The sequence below is a fragment of the Bos taurus genome, chromosome 9 (genome assembly GCF_002263795.3).
Source record: "Bos taurus isolate L1 Dominette 01449 registration number 42190680 breed Hereford chromosome 9, ARS-UCD2.0, whole genome shotgun sequence".
Taxonomy (NCBI): Eukaryota; Metazoa; Chordata; class Mammalia; order Artiodactyla; family Bovidae; genus Bos; species Bos taurus.
The window spans coordinates 14,006,532-14,033,092 of NC_037336.1; the positions used below are offsets into that span (position 1 = coordinate 14,006,532).

At 38.7% G+C, this 26,561-nt stretch overlaps 1 pseudogene; it reads left to right on the top strand.

The window, feature by feature from the left end:
* The first annotated feature begins 6,658 nt into the window (after positions 1-6,658).
* LOC100335718 (SREBP regulating gene protein-like) lies at positions 6,659-19,622 on the top strand (annotated as a pseudogene).
* The last annotated feature ends 6,939 nt before the right edge of the window (positions 19,623-26,561 follow it).

The following is a 26,561-nucleotide window of genomic DNA, read 5'->3' on the forward strand; positions in this document are numbered from 1 at the left end:
TGCTGGACCAGCCAAGTTTTAGACAAGTTTTTCTGTCCTTGAGTTAATTGATATGATGTAATTGATTTCTTAGCCAGAAACCAAGATTATTTCCAAGGCAGGAGAAAGAATCATCATCTCTTTCAAGCTAATTTATAAATCAGGGCTATAACTTTCTCAGCTGGACTGAGAGCTTTGAGTTTCTACAGTAGGTTTGTAATTACCTTCACAAGCAAATCTAAAATACAGCTTACTTGTATTTCAGTTTTCATCTCTAAAATGGGCCTATTTCTCTAAGGAATGTCCTCTGATCTTTAAAACAACTGAATTGCTGGGGGAGTCATTTGGGATAAATGGTTAGAGATGAAAAATAGGAAGATAAGTAGGTGGGCAGAGAGAGAGAAACAGAGTGAGAGAGAGAGAGAAGTAATAGGTGAGTTTCTAGAGAAATTTATCCTCAAAAATAGGAATTTCTCTATCAAAACAGGTATTTGCATATTTCACTTGCTGCTGCTGCTACTGCTAAGTTGCTTCAGTCGTGTCCGACAGCCCACCAGGCTCCCCCGTCCCTGGGATTCTCCAGGCAAGAACACTGGAGTGGGTTGCCATTTCCTTCTCCAATGCATGAAAGTGAAAAGTGAAAGTGAAGTCGCTCAGTCATGTCCGACTCTTCGCGACCCCATGGACTGCAGCCTAGCAGGCTCCTCCGTTCATGGGATTTTCCAGGCAAGAGTACTGGAGTGGGGTGCCATTTCACTTAAATGCTGTCTTTTCATGAAATTAAAAGGTTTTGCTATTTTCAGAAGCTACCACCAGAACACTTAACTAGTTAGTTAAGCTGGCTTAAGATTCATGAAAAATGTTTATGGGGAGAGGAGGCAGGTAATATAATAGTCAATTTGGGGAATAAGCCAGCATATTAATCAGCAGCCTGCCATTCTCTAACTCAGCTTCACAGACAAGTCCAAGGCGGTCCTTTGTTCTTTTTGATAGGCTGAATCTTCATGGTGAAAACTCCATAAATCCAGACTCAACAAGAAGGGTGCAACCAGGTCTCTGAAGGGCACTCTGTAAGCACAAAGGCATGAAGTGTTTGAAACATCAGAACCAGAAATTGCTTGAATCTAATTTTCAGGTGTACAAGAGGCCAATGTAACATGAGCGCGACAAGAAATGGAAAAAGTGAGATGTACTGCAGATTTTGGATGGACTTTTAGCATGTGATGGATGAATGGAGAAGGGCAGCCAAGGAGCTGTTAAGGGAGGACTCAAGCCCAAGCCAGAATCTTGGCAGCCAAAGAGTGAAAACATCAGCAGATTCTGAAAAGATTAAGCAGATCACAATGAAAAGATAACTCTGGTGATAAGATTGCCCCAATAACTGGTGATAAACTGGAGGACTCAGATTCTGACTGTCTACATAAACAGCAAGGAGACTATCAGCAAATTGCTTGCTATTACTCTTTGTTTGCTTTCATAGTTGTGATTTTATAATTAATGGAGACCTGATTATTACTCTGCTAAGGATCATTTTTCTTGGCTCCCCTGTTTACGAAATTAAAATGAACTCCTTAGCATGTGATTATAAGTCCTCCATGATCTGGCTGACTCTGACCTGCCTTCCCAGTTATTGATCTAACTACCACCCCATCCATTCTCTGTGACCCTCTGCAATGCTGACCTGGTCACTGCTCACTGTCACTGTCCACCTCTAGGCACTTCCTTCTCAGAGCATTTCTTTTATTTTCTTATGCCTTCTTCTGCTTTTTTTCTTCTAAATTCTAATTACCATTTGAAACCACTGGCCTGAAATCTTCCTTGATTCTTCCCAAAAGAAATGATCCTACATCCTCTGGTCAATTGTGAGAATTTGGTTTCTGATTATAGCACCTTAGAGACTATCCCAACTTATTTCCTTCTGACAGACTTCCTGCAGCTGTCAGTCTCTATCAGTGGGCTGTGTTTTGCTTAAGTCACAACTTGCCTTGTTTATCTCTCCATCTTCAAGTGCATGTAAACATGCCTGCCTGATTTTTGCTTCAGTTTATGTGGAAGACATTTGGTTTAGGAGATGACAACTTAAATTAGAAGAACAAGAAGCCATGGTTACTATTATGGCTTTGATTTGTCATGCTGTAATTGCAGCATGCGGCAGAATAATAAATACACATGGTAATATCAGTGTTTCCAAACCCTGAGAAATGAGACCAGGGTGGATGTACATGTGTGCAATTGAAAAAATTAAGCTAATCATTTTGCTGACATTTTATACAATAAAAATTGTTGTTTAGAGCATAAAATGAGCTGAGCAAAATATATTTACAGAATATTATTCCTGGGCCTGTTTCTACCCTGATGATATGAATTTAGGTAAGCTATCCTTATTGAGATTTACTTTCTTCTGTTATGGAATAAAGCAATAGCGGTGATCTCCAAGCTACAGCTCAGCTTTATAACTGCATGATTCTGTTATACTCCACACTAATAGATGTGACAGCTTATGACTTATTTTCATCTTCTTGGTTTGCATATCATATAAACACTTGTGTCTATCATCCTGATTAGAGGGGTTTGGTTAAGAAGAGTAATAAGCTGGGCATGTGGAGAATGACTGCCAGGCTCACCTAATAGTCCTCAGGAGAAAAAGGGTCATCTCTGAGTATTCAAGGCATTAAAAGAGACATTTAGGGTATCCAAGCCTGATGAGGGAAAGTGCTCTCGCCTGGCACTAGGCCTGTTTTTAGTTCAGGCAACTGGAACAAAATCTAATAAACCGAGTGGACTAAACAACAAGGCATATATTTCTTGCAGTTATGGAAACTGGAAGTTCAAGATCAAGGTGCTGGTAGATTTAATTCCTGGTGAAATTCTCTTTCTGGCTTACCAAGTAGCCCCCTCCTACAGTGTCCTTTTTGGTAGAGACGGAGAAGGCAATTGCACCCCACTCCAGTACTCTTGCCTGGAAAATCCCATGGACGGAGGAGCCTGGTAGGCTGCAGTCCATGGGGTCGCAAAGAGTCGGACACAACTGAGTGACTTCACCTTCACTTTTCACTTTCATGCATTGGAGAAGGAAATGGCAACCCACTCCAGTGTTCTTGCCTGGAGAATCCCAGGGACGGGGAAGCCTGGTGGGCTGCCATCTATGGGGTCACACAGAGTCGGACACGACTGAAGTGACTTAGCATAGCATAGCATAGAGGTGAGAGAGAGGGGAAGAAAGAGAGAGAGAGATCTGGTTTACCTTCCTCTTCCTATAAGGGCACTAATCACATCATTGGAGCCCTACCATCATGTCTTTATTTAACCTAATTATCTCCCAAAGGCCAGATTTCCAAATGTCATCACATTTAGGGGTTAGGGCTTCATGCATTCTGGGGGGACACAAGCATTCAGTACATAATATTATACAATCACTTTTTTTGGATGAATCAGAGTCCCTGGGCCAGAGGATTATAATTGAGACCAAGAAAAACCAGGTCACTAAAGATGTTTGGTGAGAAGCCAAGATTCCAGGGTGAAGCTGCTGCACCTTTCCTGCAGTAAGGCAACCTGCAGCAGATTCTCTAACAGGGTGAATCCCATATAGTGTTGAGACTGGTTGCTTTACAGCAATGACCAGTGAGTCAATGACCAGTCTGACTTCACTGCATTCACCTTCCCCACTGAGCCAGAGACTCAGAAATGAAGAGGCTCAATTCTCCCACAAATGTGCATCACCAGTGAGCAAAGCAAAAGGAAAATCAGTGGTATTTTCAAGCAGCTTTGTAATCAATACATTTGATTTTTCTCCTGCCCTATTAATCATCTATGCAGGTAGCACGTAGGGCAAAGAATTGATGTTGTTCAGTGCTTAGTCATGTCTGACTCTGAGACTCCATTGACTGCAGCATACTATACTTCCCTGTCTTTCACTATCTCCCACAGTTTGCTCAAACTCATGTCCATTGAATCTATGATACCATCCAACCATCTCATCCTCTGTTGTCCCCTTCTTCTTCTGTCCTCAATCTTTCCCAGCATCAGGGTCTTTTCCAATGAGTCGGCTCTTCAAGTCAGGTGGCCAAAGTATTGGAGTTTCAGCTTCAGCATCAGGCTTTCCAATGAATATTCAGGGTTGATTTCCTTTAGGATTAGCTAGTTTGATCTCTTTGCTGTCCAAGGGACTCTCAAGAGTCTGCTCCAGCATCACAATTAGAAAACATCAATTCTTTGGCACTCAGCCTTCTTTATGGTCCAACTCTCACAGGGCAATAGGGATGATTTTATGGTTGCTTTCAGCTCTAATTTTTTATATCTTTAAATGCAAATATAATTTAATAGAAGTGAAGAAGAGTAAAAATGGAGCAGTTGTGCCTTTTGCAGCTTAATTAAATTTACTGGAGCTGTGAACTTTGTCTTTACAGGTGGGTCAGGGTAATGAAAGAGATGAGTTAAAGTAAGGTAGAATATAAGAAAGTTGCCTTGTACATACCACGCTCTAAAACCTGATAGTTCTTTACTTCTATATTAAGCAAAATGTACTTATTCAGAACATGAGTTTTAAAAGATTTTTAAAAAATAAATTTATTATCTATGCCCTTGAAACGTAAAAGGACCTCACTTTGGAGGAAAAAATAACAAGTAATATCCTGTGTGTACGTTTCTAAAACTAAAAACAAAACAAAACAAAAAACCCCTAATCCCAAGAAATTAAAGACTTAAAATTTCACTCCTTTCCATAACAGTGCAGTGTCATATTTTTATTCTTGGTCTAGTCCCACATCTGACTTGATTTGCGAGTTACCATTTGTTAAAGACTTCAGATGTCCTGGACACCCAGAAGTTGTTTCCGCGTTCTACAGCCAGCATGTGAAATGTTATTTAAAGCCCACAGTTTGCTTTTAAATATTACCCCATAGTCTCAGTTCTACAGAGGTCAAATTTCAACCCAACTCCTTGGACTTCCAGGCCTGGAAACTTTTTAGCAAGCTCTGTTTCTGTTTCCACCTCCTGAAAAAGTTGTCTCTGCAGACAGAGGTTTGGCGTCTGCATACTTCCCTCATATATTACGTATGACTTACAGAACCTAGAGAAACCCAAAAGCCTCATGGATGGAAAATGTGAAATGTATAAGAATGCATTCATATGTTTAGTATTTCTTCATTAATTAAATTAAAATTTAGAAATTGAAACTAAAAATCAAATGTTATAAGAGGGAGGGAACATACATATACCTATTGCTAAATCATGTTGAAATATGGCAGAAACCAGTAAAATACTGTAAAGTAATTATCCTCAATTAAAAATAAATTTAAATTTAAAAAGAGGGTTAGAACATGACACATTTATTTATTTATACTGTAATATAGTAAACAAGCAATATTATGTTGTACATATTTAATTGCACAACAAGGTAATTTGACCTTACATTATGAAATGATCAACATGTGAAAGCTGGTAACCATCTGTCTCCATACAAAGTTATTACAATGTTATCAACCATATTCCTTAAGCTCTGTGTTACATCCCCATGCGTTGTTTATTCTATAACTAAAGATTTGTACTTCTTAATCCTCTCCACCTATTTCACCCGTCTCCCCACCTCACTCCCCTCTGCCAACTACCCATTGTTTTCTCTTTCTATGAGCCTGTTTTGCTGTTGTTTTGTTTTGCTTTCTAGATTCCACATATAAGTGAGATCTTATGGCATTTGTCTTTCTGATTTATTTCACTTGGCATAATATCCTTTAGATTCATCCATTTGTCTTAAATGACAGAATATTATGTTTTATGGATGAGAAATATTCTATTATATATTTCCAAGAAATAAGATTTTTCTTTATCCATTCATTGTTGATGGACACTCAATTTGTTTCCATATCTTGGCTATTGTATATGATGCTGTAATGAACATTACAGTGCATATATCTTTTCAAATTTTTGTTTTCTTCAGGTGAACTTACACAACTCAACATCAAAAAAAATCAAACAAGCCAGTTGAAAAATGGGCTGAAAACTTGAAAAGACATTTTTCCAATGAAGACATATAAATGGCCAACAGGCACATGGAAAGATGCTCAACATCACTAATCATCAGGAAAATGAAAAAGGAAACCACAATGATATATCACCACACACCTAGTCAGAATAGTTATTATTATAAAAGCTATAGAATAATTATATTATACTTATAAAAACTATATGATTATAAAACATATAAAATTATATTATATTTATAACTATTATGTAATAGTTATAAAATAACTATTATAAAATTGCTATTATTACAAAATAAGAAAAGACAAGTGTGGGCAAAGATGTGGGGAAGAGGAACCCTCATGCACTGTTGGTTGGGTTGTAAATGTGTGCAGCTACTATGGAAAATAGGAAGAAGATTCTTCAAAAAATTAAAGGTAAAATTGCCATATGATCCAGCAATTTCAGAACACAATGTATTTAAATAGCTAGTGAATTCATTGTGGAGTTATAGAATTAATCTTGAAACCTGTGTTACAGTGTAGGTCAAAGCATGTTTTCTGAATGATCAGGTTTTTTTTCTGTTCATCCCAAGTCTCTTCTAAATTTGATATAGTCCTATATCTTTGCCACATTATGTCAAAACTCAATTTATTATTGCTGTTTCAGCTCTCTAGTGGTAAACTTCTGGATACAAAACACCCAGAGTCTAGATCTACTCATGGATGAACAGACAACTCAGTGTCTGACAGATTCTATTCAGCGTGTTGCATATCATGGCTTGGTAACTTGAGAGTAAGTGCTGAAAAGCCAATTGTGTTTATGATTGGAAATGAAAGTAGAGAAGTAGTGTCAATTATTTCCGATGTTATATCCTTTTCTTTTAAAGTGCATAATTTTATTTGCTGTCTTCATTAAGGTTTATGAAGGTATTTTTTTTACATAGGGATGATTGATGATAAAACATTATTGGGATGATCTTGAAGCTTCTTTAAACTCTAATATAATATATTAGAAGATAAGAGACTTCCCTTGCATAAACTACAGTCTAAAACCTCACAGCACTTTGCTGTTGTTGTTCAGTCGCTCAGTCCTGTCTGACTCTTTGCAACCCTATGAACTGCAGCACACCAGGCTTCCCTGTCCTTCACTATCTCCCTGAGTTTGCTCAAACTCATGCCCACTGAGTCAGTAATGCCATCCAACCATCTCATCCTTTGTACCCACTTCTTCTCCTATCCTCAATCTTTCCCAGCATCAGAGTCTTTTCCAATGAGTCAGCTCTTTGCATCAGGTGACCCAATTATTGGAGCTTCAATTCAGCATTCAACCCCAATGAATATTCAGGGTTGATTTCCTTTGGGATTGACTGGTTTGATCTCCTTGCAGTCCAAGGGATTCTCAAGTGTCTTCTCCAGCACTTTATTCATATACTAAGCAAAACATATTTATTTGGAACATGATTTCTGATTTCCTACTATTTTCTGTATGTAAGATATATTATCTAGGTTTTTTTTTTAAATTTTATTTTATTTTTAAACTTTACAATATTGTATTAGTTTTGCCAAATATCGAAATGATTCCGCCACAGGTATACCTGTGTTCCCCATCCTGAACCCTCCTCCCTCCTCCCTCCCCATACCCTCCCTCTGGGTCGTCCCAGTGCACCAGCCCCAAGCAACCAGTATCCTGCATCGAACCTGGACTGGCGACTCGTTTCATACATGATATCATATATGTTTCACTGCTATTCTCCCAAATCTCCCCACCCTCTCCCTCTCCCACAGAGTCCATAAGACTGATCTATACAAAAGTGTCTCTTTTGCTGTCTTGTACACAGGGTTATTGTTACCATCTTTCTAAATTCCATATATATGTGTTAGTATACTGTATTGGTGTTTTTCTTTCTGGCTTACTTCACTCTGTATAATAGGTTCCAGTTTCATCCATCTCATTAGAATTGATTCAAATGTATTCTTTTTAATGGCTGAGTAATACTTCATTGTGTATATGTACCACAGCTTTCTTATCCATTCATCCGCTGATAGGCATCTAGGTTGCTTCCATGTCCTGGCTATTATAAACAGTGCTGTGATGAACCTTGGGGTACACGTGTCTCTTTCCCTTCTGGTTTCCTCAGTGTGTATGCCCAGCAGTCGGATTACTGGATCATAAGGTAGTTCTATTTCCAGTTTTTTAAGGAATCTCCACACTGTTCTCCATAGTGGCTGTACTAGTTTGCATTCCCACCAACAGTGTAAGAGGGTTCCCTTTTCTCCACACCCTCTCCAGCATTTATTGCTTGTAGACTTATGGATCGCAGCCATTCTGACTGGTGTGAAATGGTACCTCATAGTGATTTTGATTTGCATTTCTCTGATAATGAGTGATGTTGAGCATCTTTTCATGTGTTTGTTAGCCATCTGTATGTCTTCTTTGGAGAAATGTCTATTTAGTTCTTTGGCCCATTTTTTGATTGGGTCGTTTATTTTTCTGGAGTTGAGCTGTAGGAGTTGCTTGTATATCTTTGAGATTAGTTGTTTGTCGGTTGCTTCATTTGCTATTATTTTCTCCCATTCTGAAGGCTGTCTTTTCACCTTGCTAATAGTTTCCTTTGATGTGCAGAAGCTTTTAAGTTTAATTAGGTCCCATTTGTTAATTTTTGCTTTTATTTCCAATATTCTGGGAGGTGGGTCATAGAGGATCCTGCTGTGATGTATGTCGGAGAGTGTTTTGCCTATGTTCTCCTCTAGGAGTTTTATAGTTTCTGGTCTTACGTTTAGATCTTTAATCCATTTTGAGTTTATTTTTGTGGATGGTGTTAGAAAGTGTTCTAGTTTCATTCTTTTACAAGCGGTTGATCAGTTTTCCCAGCACCACTTGTTAAAGAGATTGTCTTTAATCCATTGTATATTCTTGCCTCCTTTGTCAAAGATAAGGTGTCCATATGTGCATGGATTTATCTCTGGGCTTTCTATTTTGTTCCATTGATCAATATTTCTGTCTTTGTGCCAGGACCATACTGTCTTGATAACTGTGGCTTTGTAATAGAGCCTGAAGTCAGGTAGGTTGATTCCTCCAGTTCCATTCTTCTTTCTCAAGATAGCTTTGGCTATTCGAGGTTTTTTTGTATTTCCATACAAATTGTGAAATTATTTGTTCTAGCTCTGTGAAGAATACCGTTGGTAGCTTGATAGGGATTGCATTGAATCTATAAATTGCTTTGGGTAGTATACTCATTTTCACTATATTGATTCTTCCAATCCATGAACATGGTATATTTCTCCATCTATTAGTGTCCTCTTTGATTTCTTTCACCAGTGTTTTATAGTTTTCTATATATAGGTCTTTAGTTTCTTTAGGTAGATATATTCCTAAGTGTTTTCTTCTTTCTGTTGCAATGGTGAATGGAATTGTTTCCTTAATTTCTCTTTCAGTTTTCTCATTATTAGTGTATAGGAATGCAAGGGATTTCTGTGTGTTGATTTTATATCCTGCAACTTTACTATAGTCATTGATTAGTTCTAGTAATTTTCTGGTGGAGTCTTTAGGGTTTTCTATGTAGAGGATCATGTCATCTGCAAACAGTGAGAGTTTTACTTCTTCTTTTCCAATCTGGATTCCTTTTATTTCTTTTTCTGCTCTGATTGCTGTGGCCAAAACTTCCAAAACTATGTTGAATAGTAATGGTGAAAGTGGGCACCCTTGTCTTGTTCCTGACTTTAGAGGGAATGCTTTCAATTTTTCACCATTGAGGATAATGCTTGCTGTGGGTTTGTCATATATAGCTTTTATTATCTTGAGGTATGCTCCTTCTATTCCTGCTTTCTGGAGAGTTTTTATCATAAATGGGTGTTGAATTTTGTCAAAGGCTTTCCCTGCATCTATTGAGATAATCATATGATTTTTATTTTTCAATTTGTTAATGTGGTGTATTACATTGATTGATTTGAGGATATTGAAGAATCCTTGCATCCCTGGGATAAAGCCCACTTGGTCGTGGTATATGATCTTTTTAATGTGTTGTTGGATTCTGATTGCTAGAATTTTGTTAAGGATTTTTGCATCTATGTTCATCAGTGATATTGGCCTGTAGTCTTCTTGTTTTGTGGGATCTTTGTCAGGTTTTGGTATTAGGGTGATGGTGGCCTCATAGAATGAGTTTGGAAGTTTACCTTCCTCTGCAATTTTCTGGAAGAGGTTGAGCAGGATAGGGGTTAGCTCTTCTCTAAATTTTTGGTAGAATTCAGCTGTGAAGCCGTCTGGACCTGGGCTTTTGTTTGCTGGAAGATTCTTGATTACAGTTTCAATTTCCGTGCTTGTGATGGGTCTGTTAAGGTTTTCTATTTCTTCCTCGTCTAGTTTTGGAAAGTTGTACTTTTCTAAGAATTTGTCCATTTCTTCCACGTTGTCCATTTTATTGGCATATAATTGTTGACAGTAGTCTCTTATGATCCTTTGTATTTCTGTGTTGTCTGTTGTGATCTCTCCATTTTCATTTCTAATTTTATTGATTTGATTTTTCTCCCTTTGTTTCTTGATGAGTCTGGCTAATGGTTTGTCAATTTTATTTATCCTTTCAAAGAACCAGCTTTTGGCTTTGTTGAATTTTGCTATGGTCTCTTTTGTTTCTTTTGCATTTATTTCTGCCCTAATTTTTAAGATTTCTTTCCTTCTACTAACCCTGGGGTTCTTCATTTCTTCCTTTTCTAGTTGCTTTAGGTGTAGGGTTAGATTATTTATTTGACTTTTTTCTTGTTTCTTGAGGTATGCCTGTATTGCTATCAACTTTCCCCTTAGGACTGCTTTTAAATTGTCCCCCAGGTTTTGAGTTGTTGTGTTTTCATTTTCATTCGTTTCTATGCAAATTTTGATTTCTTTTTTGATTTCTTCTGTGATTTGTTGGTTATTCAGCAGCGTGTTGTTCAGCCTCCATATGTTGGAATTTTTAATAGTTTTCTCCTGTAATTGAGATCTAATCTTACTGCATTGTGGTCAGAAAAGATGCTTGGAATGATTTCTATTTTTTTTGAATTTACCAAGGCTAGATTTATGGCCCAGGATGTGATCTATCCTGGAGAAGGTTCCATGTGCGCTTGAGAAAAAGGTGAAATTCATTGTTTTGGGATGAAATGTCCTATAGATATCAATTAGGTCTAACTCGTCTATTGTATTGTTTAACGTTTGTGTTTCCTTGTTAATTTTCTGTTTAGTTGATCTATCCATAGGTGTGAGTGGGGTATTAAAGTCTCCCACTATTATTGTGTTATTGTTAATTTCTCCTTTCATACTTGTTAGCATTTGTCTTACATATTGTGGCTCTCCTGTGTTGGGTGCATATATATTTATAATTGTTATATCTTCTTCTTGGATTGATCCTTTGATCATTATGTAGTGACCATCTTTGTCTCTTTTCACAGCCTTTGTTTTAAAGTCTATTTTATCTGATATAAGTATTGCTACTCCTGCTTTCTTTTGGTCCCTATTTGCATGGAAAATCTTTTTCCAGCCATTCACTTTCAGTCCATACGTGTCCCCTGTTTTGAGGTGGGTCTCTTGTAGACAACATATGTAGGGGTCTTGTTTTTGTATCCATTCAGCCAGTCTTTGTCTTTTGGTTGGGGCATTCAACCCATTTACATTTAAGGTAATTACTGATAAGTATGATCCCGTTGCTATTTACTTTATTGTTTTGGGTTTGAGTTTATACACTGTTTTTGTGTTTTCTGTCTAGAGAATATCCTTTAGTATTTGTTGGAGAGCTGGTTTGGTGGTGCTGAATTCTCTCAGCTTTTGCTTGTCTGAGAAGCTTTGACTTTCTCCTTCATATTTGAATGAGATCCTTGCTGGGTACAATAATCTGGGCTGTAGGTTATTTTCTTTCATCACTTTAAGTATGTCTTGCCATTCCCTCCTGGCTTGAAGAGTTTCTATTGAAAGATCAGCTGTTATCCTTATGAGAATTCCCTTGTGTGTTATTTGTTGTTTTTCCCTTGCTGCTTTTAATATTTGTTCTTTGTGTTTGATCTTTGTTAATTTGATTAATATGTGTCTTGGGGTGTTTCGCCTTGGGTTTATCCTGTTTGGGACTCTCTGGGTTTCTTGGACTTGGGTGATTATTTCCTTCCCCATTTTAGGGAAGTTTTCCACTATTATCTCCTCAAGTATTTTCTCATGGTCTTTCTTTTTGTCTTCTTCTTCTGGGACCCCTATGATTCGAATGTTGTAGTGTTTAATATTGTCCTGGAGGTCTTTGAGATTGTCCTCATTTCTTTTAATTCGTTTTTCTTTTATCCTCTTTGATTCATTTATTTCTACCATTCTATCTTCTAATTCACTAATCCTATCTTCTGCCTCTGTTATTCTACTGTTTGTTGCCTCCAGAGTGTTTTTAATTTCATTTATTGCATTATTCATTTTATATTGACTCTCTTTTATTTCTTCTAGGTCCTTGTTAAACCTTTCTTGCATCTTCTCAGTCCTTGTCTCCAAGCTATTTATCTGTGATTCCATTTTAATTTCAAGATTTTGGATCAATTTCACTATCATTATTCGGAATTCTTTATCAGGTAGATTCCCTATCTCTTCCTCTTTTGTTTGGTTTGGTGGGCATTTATCCTGTTCCTTTATCTGCTGGGTATTCCTCTGTCTCTTCATCTTGTTTAAATTGCTGAGTTTGGGGTGTCCTTTCTGTATTCTGGCAGTTTGTGGAGTTCTCTTTATTGTGTTGTTTCCTCGCTCTGTGTGGGTTTGTACAGGTGGCTTGTCAAGGTTTCTTGGTTAGGGAAGCTTGTGTCGGTGTTCTGGTGGGTGGAGCTGTATTTCTTCTCTCTGAAGTGCAATGAAATGTCCAGTAATGAGTTATGGGATGTCTATGGTTTTGGGGTGACTTTGGGCTGCCTGTATCTTGGAGCTCAGGGCTGTGTTCCTTACTGCTGGAGAATTTGCTTGGTATGTCTTTCCCTGAAACTTGTTTCACCCAGAGAGGTTTACAGCATTATATGGAGAAGAGAAGAGTGAGGAGGGAGTAGAGGTGACCTGAATGAGATGAGGTGGAATCAATAGAGGAGAGAGTGGGCTATTCAGTAATCTCTTCCTTATGTGCACTCCACAACTGGACCGCTCAGAGTTGTTCACAGAGTTATACAGAGAAGAGAAGAAGGAGGAAGGTGGCAGAGGTGGCCTGGAGGATAAATGGGGGGAATGAAAAGGAGGGAGACAGATCCAGCCAGTAATCAGTTCCCTAAGTGTTCTCCACCATCTGGAACACACAGAAATTTACAGAGTTGGGTAGAGTAGAGAGGGGTTAGGGAGGAGACACAGGCGACCTAGTGGAGAAAAAGGAGAGTCCAAAGGGAGAGAGAGCAGTTAAGCCAGTACTCTTGCTCCCTAGTGAAAAATGGGTACTGAAGACTGGGTTCTTAAAGGTACAAAATTGGTAACAAATACATACAAGCAAAAATTAAAAATCTAGAGTAGAGTTTGGAATTTCAAAAATATGATGTTAAAGAAAAGAAGAAGGAAAAGAAAGAGAGAAAAAACAAACAAAAACAAACAAAGTCACAAAAATTATAAAGAAAATATAGGTACAAAATTGATAACTAATACCAAAAAGCAAAAGTTAAAAATCTTGAGTAGAGTTTGGAATTTCAAAAATACAATGTTAAAAAAAGAAGAAGAAAAAGAAAGAGAGAGAGAAAAAACAAACAAGAACAAACAAAGTCGCATAAATTATAAAAAAAATACAGGTACAAAATTGATAACAGATACCAAAAAACATAAATTAAAAATCTAGAGTAGAGTTTGGAATTTCAGATATACAATGTTATTTAAAAGAAGAAGAAAAAGAAACAGAGAAAAAGAAAAAGAAAAAAGAAAAAAGGGTCACAGAAATTATATAAAAACAAACAAACAAAAAAAACTATAGGTACAAAATTGATAACAAATACTAAAAAGCTAAAATTAAAAATCTAGAGTAGAGTTTGGAATTTCAAAAATACAATGTTAAAGAAAAGAAGGACCAAAAAAAGGTTAAAAAAATTATAAAATATATATATACATGAAGTTTGCTTTAAAAAAATAGGGTCTTCTTTTTTTTTCTTTTTGCAAAGTAATCAGTTATAAAAGTGGAAATTAAAGGAATAATAGAGGACTTAAAAATTTTTTTTAATTAAAAAAAAAAAAGAAGAAAGAATGATCGTACAAATAGTAAAAATATATCTAGGACTTTCTCCGGTTTTGTTGTGAGTATTGTGGGTTCAGTTCATTTTTGGCTAGTTCCTTGGTCTGACTTACATTTCTCAAGATCTATAGGCCCCTTCCTATATAGATGGTAGTAACCACAGGGTTTTAATCTATTGTCTGTAGCTTCCAAGGCGGTTCCCTCTGTTATAGCTTCTTCTGTTTGCTGGTCTCTTCAGTGTCTGGTTTCTGCCCTGACACAAAGGGGATGGTGGAGGACACTTTTTTTTTTTTTGTAGGCTCACTTGTTCAGTCGCGCTGAGGGGAGGTAGGGAGGAATGCTGCAAACAAATAACACTGGCCTGTGCTCGCAGTGCCTCAGCCACACTGGGTCTGCCCCCAGTTCACGGCGCGTGTAGCCTCTCTGCCCAGGCTGCTCAGGCTCTAGGTTGCTCCGCTGGGAACCATCCGTGGCCGGCCCTAGGCTGCCTGTACTTCCCAGGTCCAAGCCGCTCAGGTTCAGGCACTCGAGTAGTCCTCAGAGGTGCAGACTCTTGGCTGGGCCTGTGTTTTGTGCCCTTCCCAGATCCGAGCAGCTCAGGTGATGAGGTGTTTTGCGTGCGCGATTGCTGCGACTTATCGCCTCCCCGCCGCTCAGTTATCTAGTTGTGCACCGGCACACCTTCTTAGGCAGATGTTGACCGTCCAGACCCCCATGAAGTTTTAGTTAGCAAAGAAGCCTACTTACAGTTTTATAGATAATGTCTCTTTGGGGCTGCGATTGCCCCCTTCTGGCTCTGGCTGCGTATCACCGAAGGGGGATGGTCTGCTGCCAGCTATCTCTGTTTAGTCCTTTGTTCCGTGCGCGGGCCTGGCGATGTCATAGGTTAGGGCTGGCTTTTCGCGTGGTAGATATCCCACAGTCTGGTTTGCTAGCCCAAACTATTTCGCTCAGATAGCGCTTGGGGTATTCAGGCCAGATTCTTGCGATGCAGCCCGCACCGTGCCTCCCTGCCCAGCCCCAGCTTGCTTATGGCAGATGCAGGCGTCTGCGCTGCTTCTCGGCTGGGGGAGTTACCATAGGGCTCGCAATGTGAGGGTTTTAATTATTTATTTTTCCTCCCTGTTATGTTGCCCTCTGTGCTTCCAAGCCTTGGCACAGATTCGGCAGTGAGAAGGTTTCCTGGTGTTTGGAAACTTCTCTCTTTTTAAGACTCCCTTCCCGGGTCAGAACTCCGTCCCTCCCTCTTTTGTCCCTTTTTTTGTCTTTTATATTTTTTCCTACCTCCTTTCGAAGACTTGGGTTGCTTTTCTGGGTGCCTGATGTCCTCTGCCGGCATTCAGAAGTTGTTTTGTGGAATTTACTCGGCGTTTAAATGTTCTTTTGATGAATTTGTAGGGGAGAAAGTGTTCTCCCCGTCCTACTCCTCCACCATCTTAGCTCCTCCCTATCTAGGTTTTATATAATATCTAGTTTTTAGCATTTTTAATAACAAACATATTTAAAGCCATGCATTTGCTTTTGGGAAAATCTTTGATCATGTATTCCTTTATATAAATTGTTTTCTAACAATTATTTTCTAAATATCCTATAATTGCAGGACAATTTCCTACTTCTTCCAAAACTCTTTGCATAAGATTTTCTTTTGAAAATTTAGTTTCCATGGAATTCCAGCTGAGTTATTTAAAAATCCCAAAAGATGATGATTTTAAAGTGCTGCGCTCAATATGTCAGCAAATTTAGAAAACTTAGCAGTGGCCACAGGCAGCACTGGAAAAGGGTAGCTTTCATTTTAATCCCAAAGAAAGACAATACCAAAGAAAGTTCAAACTACCATACAAATGTACTCATTTCACATGCCAGCAAGGTAATCCTTCAAGCTAGGGTTGAGGCAGTACATGAACCAAGAAGTTCCAAGCTGGATTTAGAAAAGGCAGAAAAACCAAAGATCAAATTTTCAACATCTGCTGGATCACAGTAAAAGCAAGGGAATTCCAGAAAAACTTCTTTATTTACTTGCTAAAGCCTTTGACTGTATGGATCACAACAAACTATGGAAAATTCTTACAGAGATGGGAACAGTGGACCACCTTACTTGTCTCCTGAGAAACTTGTATGCAGGTCAAGAAGCAAGAGTTAAAACCTTATACAGAACCACATATTGGTTCAAAATTGGGAAAGGAGTATGTCAAGGCTGTATATTGTCAACATGCTTATTTAACTTCTATGCAGAGTATATAATGTGAAATGCTGGGCTGGATGACTCACAAGCTGGAATCAAGATTGCCAGGAGAAATATCAGCAACCTCAGATATGCAGATGATAGCACTCTAATTACAGAAAGCAAAGAGGAACTAAAGAGCCTCTGAATCAGGGTGAAAGACGAGAGTAAAAAAGTTGACTTAAAACTCAACATTCAAAAAACTAAGATCATGACATCCAGTCCCATTACTTTATGCCAAACAGATAGGGGAAAAGTGGCGACAGTGACAGGTTTTATTTTCTAGGTCTCCAAAATCACTCTGGACTGAGACTGCAGCCAGGACATTAAAAGACTCTCCTTGGAAGGAAAGCTATAAGAAACCTAGATAGCATATTAAAAACAGAGACCTCACTTTTCTGACAAACGTCCCTGTGGTCAAAGCCATAGGTATTGCAGTAGTCATATATGAATGTAAGAGTTGGACTATTAAAGAAGGCTAAGTGCCAAAGAATTGATGCTTCTGAACTGTGATGTTGGAGGAGACTCTTGTGAGTCCCTTAGACTGCAAGATCTAACCAGTCAATCCTGAAGGATGTCAACCCTGAATAGTCATTGGAAGGACTGACACCGAAGCTCCAATACTTCAGCCACCTGATGTGAAGAGCCAACTCATTGGAAAAGACCCTGATACTTGGAAAGATTAAGGGCAGGAAGAAAAGGGGACAACAGAGGATGAGATGGTTGGATGGCATCACTGGACATGAGTGTGGGCAAACTCAGGGAGATAGTGAAGGACAGGGAAGTCTGGTGAGCTGCAGTTCATGGGACTGCAAAGAGCAGGACATGACTTAGCAACTGAACAACAGTTTCCTTATAGTTAGTTTTTCATACTCTAATTTATTTTCACCAACTTTGTGTACTTGTGCTTTGTTTTCACTATTATTTCTTGTGTTTCTTAATCTTTTATTTTTTTGTTCAGTTTTAATGCTAAATTATCCATAAAGTTTGACCACTGTTGTAGTTATAGATTTTATAAAAATAATATAAAATACTATACATATATAAAAAATTTAAATATCTCATTCAATCTTTTACTTTGACTCTTTCCAAACAACTTATTTTAGATTGTCTGTTTTACAAAACACATGGTTAGATTTTATTTTATTTTTTAATGGAGAGGACAACCTACAAGTCCTAAGATTCGCAAGTCTTTTGTGAGAAGAATGAAAATACATGTATGTATTTTGGTAACAGATTTATCGATTTTTACTGAAATCAACTTATTCATAATTTTTATACTCCTTTCGCGTTCTCTCTGTTTTGTGTCTTTTATCTTATGAGCTAGTTTTTTTCTTTCTCTTTGAAAGTTTTTCAATAGTAATGTAAAATAAATTAACATTTCATTTTTATTCTTTGCTACCCTTAAGTATTTGAAAAAGTATTATACTAATCTTTCAATTATTCTGATTCTTATTTCATTTATAATTTGAGAATGTTATCATTTGCATTTCTCATCTTTGTGTTAGTATAATCTCACATCTCAAATGAAGTTGTTAATTAAATTACTGGGTTTTGCAATTTATGTCTTCTCACAACTTTTAAAAACATTTGAATAATTTTATATTATATTCACAGAAGTTATTTATTTTAAATTTCATAATTAAGCAGTTTTAATATTAAGTACATATTTAATAAGCATTTTCAACTTCAGCCTACTTGTAGAATATTTCCTTAATCTTTAGTATCTGAGGATGCTTATCTTTTTTTCTTCAAATATAAGAAAAAACAATTTCTGGATTAAAAAATACTGGCTTATAAACATTTTTGCTCAAAACTACTTATTCATCTATTAGTTTCAATTTTTTATAGAATAACAAGTAAATAAGAAGCATTAATTAAAAAATTGTGCTGTGCTTAAGTTGCTTCATGTCTGAATCTTTGTGACCCTGTGGATTGTAGCCCACCAGGCTCCTCTGTCCATGGGATTCTCCAGGCCAGAATATTGGAGTGGGTTGCCATGATTTCCTCCAGGGATCTTCTCACCCTAACACTGAACCCAAACCCCCACACTTCAGGAAGATTCTTTACTATCTGAGCCACCAGGGAATTTACTAAATTTAAAAAATTGAATTTAATTTTTCCTGCTTGGATGCCTATATTTATTTTCCTTGAAATAATAATAAAATAATTAGGTTACGAATGGGGAGTTGTATAGAGCACAAGACCTTTACACTGTGAAAAGGAATCAAATTATGCTCATCCAAGTTGTGGAATATTATACTAAATAAAATAAAGTCAAAAAGGAGGAAAATGTATATTTAAGCAAAATTGTGTTCGTCAGATGACCTTAATTACAGGCCTGAAAATGCACTGAATGATCCAAGAGAAGTGATTCCTGGAAAGAACAATGAGGAAAAACATCTGAGTTTTCTTCCTTAATTTATTTATGTACTCTGGAGTAAAACAGATATGGGATCCCATGTGCTATGTTGTGTGCCAGGTACTGGTTATATATTCTTCTACTCAGAAAGCTGATAGCATAATAGAAGGAGACACACCTTTAAACAAGTGTGAAAAAAGTCAAAGTATTGTCAGTGTGATAATAAAAGCCTAGCAAAGAGCTGGCTGGGCTGAGGGCCGCGGGGCCTGCTGCACTCCACGCCCAGAAGTTGAACCTGATGGCAAGGTGAACGGTGGCGCCGGCTCCTGTGGAAGAGGTGGGTGCTCACCCTGGTCTTCAGGCTCTCGCTGGTCTACTTCCTCACCAGCACCTTCAAGCAGGAGGAGAGGGCAGTGAAAGATCTGAATCTCCTCCAAGTCCAAGACCACGATCAACCCCATCCCCTGTGGAAAGTGCAGTTTAACTCAGGCCATAGCAGACAGCCCAGCAACCAGTGCCTGAACTCCATTCAAGGGAAACACCTCCTTCCAGATGAACTGGTCTCCGACTCTCAGCTTAGGTTTGGGAGAGGAAAGATTTGCTGGTGAATGGCTGCTGTAACCTCAACGTCCCTGGCACGAAGCAGTACTGCTGTGATGGCTGCTCGTCCAGTGGCCGCTGTAGTGCCCAGGAGTACTGTGTCTCCTGCTGCCTGCCGCCCGACAAGCAACTACTCCTGGAGCGCTTCTTTAGACGTGCAGCCGTGGCATTCCAGAACCTCTTCATGGCATTTGAAGTTATCTTTGAATTGTGTTTGGCTAAACGCAGAGCATAATCCCAGAGCATGCAGCGTGGATCCTATAGGATCCCATAGCAAAGACTGCTATGGAGAGAGCCCTCCCAAGCTCTTCCTGGCATGATGTTGTGGCAGGAGACTCGGCCCGCTGGGAGGATGTGCTACTGAAGAACTTGCAGCCTGAAGCCTTTCTCTGGTCTTCGACAGAAGACTTGATCATGACCATTTCTTGAGTTGTGCTCTGTGGCCTCTGGGCTCTCGCCCCTGGGCTGACCAGATGGACTTGCTCCGTGAAGCAGTTGGAAGAGGTGTTGGCAGAGGCGTTGGCTCTCTGGGTGCCTCAGCCCTGTGGCTGCTTAGGGATCTGTGGGCCCTTGTGTGTGTTCTCCCCAGGCCCTTCAGTGTAAAGTTATTTATTGGACTTCTTTGGAGTGGTGGGAAAATTCTGTTTCCTGTAGGAAAATGTTTTGCCATGATAGTTGAATATATTCAAGGAGATTGTTAATTAAAAACAAAAAAAGGGGTGGGGGAGGAGCCAAGATGGCGGAGGAGTAGGACGGGGAGAACACTTTCTCCCCAACAAATTCATCAAAAGAGCATTTAAACGTCAAGTAAATTCCACAAAACAACTACTGAATGCTGGTAGAGGACATCAGGCACCCAGAAAAGCAACCCAACTCTTCGAAAGGAGGTAGGAAAAATATAAAAGACAAAAAAAGAGACAAAAGAGGGAGGGATGGAGCTCCGTCCCGGGAAGGGAGTCTTAAAAAGAGAGAAGTTTCCAAACACCAGGAAACCTTCTCACTGCCGAATCTGTGCCGAGCTTTGGAAGCACAGAGGGCAACATAACAGGGAGAAAAAATAAATAAACAATTAAAACTCGCAGATTGTGAGCCCTACGGTAACTCCCCCAGCGGAGAAGCGGCGCAGACACCTGCACACGCCATTAGCAAGCGGGGGCTGGGCAGGGAGGCACGGCGCGGGCTGCATCGCTGAGAGTAAGAATCTGGCCTGAATACCCTGAGCGCTATCTAAGCGAAATAATTTGGGCTAGCAAACCAGACTGTGGGGTATCTACCATGCGAAAAGCCAGCCCCAACCTAAGACACTGCCAGGCCCGTGCACGGAACAAAGGACTGAACAGAGATAGCCGGCTGCAGACCTTCTCCGTCCGGTGACAGGCAGCCAGAGCCGGAAGGGGGCAATCGCAGCCCCAGAGAGACATTATCTATAAAACTGTAAGCAGGCTTCTTTGCTAACTAAAACTTCATGGGGGTCTGGACGGTCAACATTTGCCTGAGAAGGTGCGCCAGTTTTACACCCAGATAACTGAGTGGCGGGGAGGCGATAAGTCGCAGCATTGGCGCTCGCCAAACACCTCATCACCTGAGCTGCTCGGACCTGGGAAGAGCACAAAACACAGGCCCAACTGAGTCTGCGCCTCTGAGGACTACCTGAGTGCCTGAACCTGAGCGGCTTGGACCTGGGAGGTGCATGCAGCCCAGGGCCGGCCTCGGATTGTTCCCAGCGGAACAACCTAGAGCCCGAGCAGTGTGGGCAGGGAGGCTACACGCGCCGTGAGCGGGGGCAGACCCATTGTTGCTGAGGCACTGCAAGCGCATGCCAGTGTTATTTGTTTGCAGCATCCTTCCCTCTGTCCCCACAGCGCGACTGAACAAGTGAGCCTAAAAAAAAAAAAAAAAAGTTTCCCCCACCGTCCCCTTTGAGTCAGGGCGGTAACCAGACACTGAAGAGACCAGCAAACAGAAGAAGTTATAACAGAGGGAAACGCCTTGGAAGCTACAGGCAATAGATTAAAACCCCGTGGTTGCTACGGACTACATAGGAAGGGGCCTATAGATCTTGAGAAATATAAGTCGGATCAAGGAACTAGCCAAAGGTGAACTGAGCCCACAATACTCACAACAAAACCAGAAAAAGTCCTAGATATATTTTTACTATTTTTACGATCATTCTTTCTTTCTTTTATTTTAATTTTTAGAAAAAAAAATTTTTTTAAGTCCTCTATTTTTCCTTTAATTTTCACTTTTATAACCTATTACTTTGCAAAAAAAAAAAAAGACCCTATTTTTTTCTTCTTCAGCAAACTTCATATATATATATATATATAATAATTTGTTGACCTTGGTTTTGTTTTTTTTTTTTTCTTCTTTTCTTTAACATTGTATTTTTGAAATTCCAAACTCTACTCTAGTTTTTTAATTTTAGCTTTTTGGTATATGTTATCAATTTTGTACCTATAGTTTTTTTTATAATTTCTGTGACTTTTTTTTTTTCTGTTTCTTTCTCTTCTTCTTTTATATAATATTGTATATCTGAAATTCCAAACTCTACTCTAGATTTTTAATTTATGCTTTTTGGTATTTGATATTAATTTTGTACCTGTGTTTTCTTTATAATTTTTGCGACATTGTTTGTTTTTGTTTGATTGTTTTCTCTCTTTATGTCTCTTCTTCCTTTTTTTTAACATTGCATTTTTGAAATTCCAAACTCTACTCTAGATTTTTAATTTTTGCTTTTTGGTATTAGATATCAATTTTGTACCTGTATTTTCTTTATAATTTTCGCGACCTTGTTTGTTTTTCTTTGTTCGTTTTTTTCTCTCTTTCTTTTCCTTCTTCTTTTCTTTAACATCATATTTTTGAAATTCCAAACTCTACTCTAGATTTTTAATTTTTGCTTTTATGTATTTGGTACCAATTTTGTACCTTTAAGAACCCAATCCTCAGGACCCATTCTTCACTAGGGAGCGAGATTACTGGCTTGACTGCTCTCCCTCCCTTTGGACTCTCCTTTTTCTCTGCCAGGTCGCCTGTGTCTCCTCCCTAACCCCTCTCTACTCTACCCAACTCTGAGTTTCTGTGTGTTCCAGATGGTGGAGAACACTTAGGGAACTGATTACTGGCTGGATCTGTCTCCCTCCTTTTCATTCCCCCCTTTTTATCCTTCTGTCCACCTCTGTCTCCTTCCTCCTTCTTCTCTTCTCTGTATAACTTCGTGAACATCTCTGAGTGGTCCAGTTGTGGAGTGCACATAAGGAAGTGACTACTGGCTATGCCACTCTCTCCACTATTGATTCCACCTCATCTCATTTGGGTCACCTCTAACTCCCTCCTCCCTCTTCTCTTCTCCATGTAACGCTGTGAACCTCTCTGAGTGACCCTCACAGTAGAGAAACTTTTCATCTTTAACGTAGATGTTTTATCAATGGTGCTGTATAGAAGGAGAAGTTTTGAAACTACTGTAAAAATAAGACCAATAACTGGAAGCAGGAGGCTTACGTCCAAACCCTGACTCCAGGGAACTCCTGACTCCAAGGAACATTAATAGACAGGAGCTCATCAAACGCCTCCATACCGACACTGAAACCAAGCACCACACAACAGCCAACAAGTTCCAGGGCAAGACATACCAAGCAAATTCTCCAGCAACAAAGGAACACAGCCCTGAGCTTCAAGATACAAGCTGCCTAAAGTCACCCCAAAACCATAGACATCTCATAACTCATTACTGGACATTTCTTTGCACTCCAGAGAGAAGAAATACAGCTCCACCCACCAGAACACCGACACAAGCTTCCCTAACCAGGAAACCTTGACAAGCCACCTGTACAAACCCACACACAGCGAGGAAATGCCACAATAAAGAGAACTCCACAAACTGCCAGAATACAGAAAGGACACCCCAAACTCAGCAATTTAAACAAGATGAAGAGACAGAGGAATACTCAGCAGATAAAGGAACAGGATAAATGCCCACCAAACCAAACAAAAGAGGAAGAGATAGGAAATCTACCTGATAAAGAATTCTGAATAATAATAGTGAAATTGATCCAAAATCTTGAAATTAAAATGGAATCACAGATAAATAGCCTGGAGACAAAGATTGAGAAGATGCAAGAAAGGTTTAACAAGGACCTAGAAGAAATAAAAAAGAGTCAATATATAATGAATAATGCAATAAATGAAATTAAAAACACTCTGGAGGCAACAAACAGTAGAATAACAGAGGCAGAAGATAGGATTAGTGAACTAGAAGATAGAACGGTAGAAATAAATGAATCAGAGAGGATAAAAGAAAAATGAATTAAAAGAAATGAGGACAATCTTAGAGACCTCCAGGACAATATTAAACGCTACAACATTCGAATCATAGGGGTTCCAGAAGAAGAAGACAAAAAGAAAGACCATGAGAAAATACTTGAGGAGATAGTAGTTGAAAACGTCCCTAAAATGGAGAATGAAATAATCACCAAAGTTCAAGAAACCCAGAGAGTCCCAAACAGGATAAACCCAAGGCAAAACACCCCAAGACACATATTAATCAAATTAACAAAGATCAAACACAAAGAACAAATATTAAAAGCAGCAAGGGAAAACAACAAATAACACACAAGGGAATTCCCATAAGGATAACAGATGATCTTTCAATAGAAACTCTTCAAGCCAGGAGGGAATGGCAAGACATACTTAAAGTGATGAAAGAAAATAACCTACAGCCCAGATTATTGTACCCAGCAAGGATTTCATTCAAGTATAAAGGAGAAATCAAAAGCTTTTCAGACAAGCAAAAGCTGAGAGAATTCAGCACCACCAAACCAGCTCTCCAACAAATACTAAAGGATATTCTCTAGACAGGAAACACAAAAACAGTGTATAAACTCAAACCCAAAACAATAAAGTAAATGGCAACGGGATCATACTTATCAGTAATTACCTTAAACGTAAATGGGTTGAATGCCCCAACCAAAAGACAAAGACTGGCTGAATGGATACAAAAACAAGACCCCTACATATGTTGTCTACAAGAGACCCACCTCAAAACAGGGGACACGTATGGACTGAAAGTGAATGGCTGGAAAAAGATTTTCCATGCAAATAGGGACCAAAAGAAAGCAGGAGTAGCAATACTTATATCAGATAAAATAGACTTTAACAAAGGCTGTGAAAAGAGACAAAGAAGGTCACTATATAATGATCAAAGGATCAATCCAAGAAGAAGATATAACAATTATAAATATATATGCACCCAACACGGGAGCACTGCAGTATGTAAGACAAATGCTAACAAGTATGAAAGGAGAAATTAACAATAACACAATAATAGTGGGAGACTTTAATACCCCACTCACACCTATGGATAGATCAACTAAACAGAAAATTAACAAGGAAACACAAACTTTAAATGATACAATAGACGAGTTAGACCTAATTGATATCTATAGGACATTTCATCCCAAAACAATGAATTTCACCTTTTTCTCAAGCGCACATGGAACCTTCTCCAGGATAGATCACACCCTGGGCCATAAATCTAGCCTTGGTAAATTCAAAAAAATAGAAATCATTCCAAGCATCTTTTCTGACCACAATGCAGTAAGATTAGATCTCAATTACAGGAGAAAAACTATCAAAAACTCCAACATATGGAGGCTGAACAACACGCTGCTGAATAACCAACAAATCACAGAAGAAATCAAAAAAGAAATCAAAATTTGCATAGAAATGAATGAAAATGAAAACACAACAACCCAATGTGAGACCCATCTGTTTGCATTCCTATACACTAATAATGAGAAAACTGAAAGAGAAATTAAGGAAACAATTCCATTCACCATTGCAACAGAAAGAATAAAATACTTAGGAATATATCTACCTAAAGAAACTAAAGACCTATACATAGAAAACTATAAAACACTGGTGAAAGAAATCAAAGAGGACACTAATAGATGGAGAAATATACCATGTTCATGGATTGAAAGAATCAATATAGTGAAAATGAGTATACTACCCAAAGCAATTTATAGATTCAACGCAATCCCTATCAAGCTACCAACAGTATTCTTCACAGAGCTAGAACAAATAATTTCACAATTTGTATGGAAATACAAAAAACCTCGAATAGCCAAAGCAATCTTGAGAAAGAAGAATGGAACTGGAGGAATCAACCTACCTGACTTCAGGCTCTACTACAAAGCCACAAGCATCAAGACAGTATGGTACTGGCACAAAGACAGAAATATAGATCAAGGGAACAAAATAGAAAGCCCAGAGATAAATCCACGCACATATGGACACCTTATCTTTGACAAAGGAGGCAAGAATATACAATGGATTAAAGACAATCTCTTTAACAAGTGGTGCTGGGAAATCTGGTCAACCACTTGTAAAAGAATGAAACTAGAACACTTTCTAACACCATACACGAAAATAAACTCAAAATGGATTAAAGATCTAAACGTAAGACCAGAAACTATAAAACTCCTAGAGGAGAACATAGGCAAAACACTCTCCGACATACATCACAGCAGGATCCTCTATGACCCACCTCCCAGAATATTGGAAATAAAAACAAAAATAAACAAATGGGACCTAATTAACCTTAAAAGCTTCTGCACATCAAAGGAAACTATTAGCAAGGTGAAAAGACAGCCTTCAGAATGGGAGAAAATAATAGCAAATGAAGCAACTGACAAACAACTAATCTCAAAAATATACAAGCAACTCCTACAGCTCAAGTCCAGAAAAATAAACGACCCAATCAAAAAATGGGCCAAAGAACTAAATAGACATTTCTCCAAAGAAGACATACAGATGGCTAACAAACACATGAAAAGATGCTCAACATCACTCATTATCAGAGAAATGCAAATCAAAACCACTATGAGGTACCATTTCATGCCAGTCAGAATGCCTGCGATCCAAAAGTCCACAAGTAATAAATGCTGGAGAGGGTGTGGAGAAAAGAGAACCCTCTTACAGTTTTGGTGGGAATGCAAACTAGTACAGCCACTATGGAGAACAGTGTGGAGATTCCTTAACAAACTGGAAATAGTGCCTTATGATCCAGCAATCCCACTGCTGGGCATACACACTGAGGAAACCAGAAGGGAAAGAGATACGTGTACCCCAATGTTCATCGCAGCACTGTTTATAATAGCTAGGACATGGAAGCAACCTAGATGTCCATCAGCAGATGAATGGATAAGAAAGCTGTGGTACATATACACAATGGAGTGTTACTCAGCCATTAAAAAGAATAC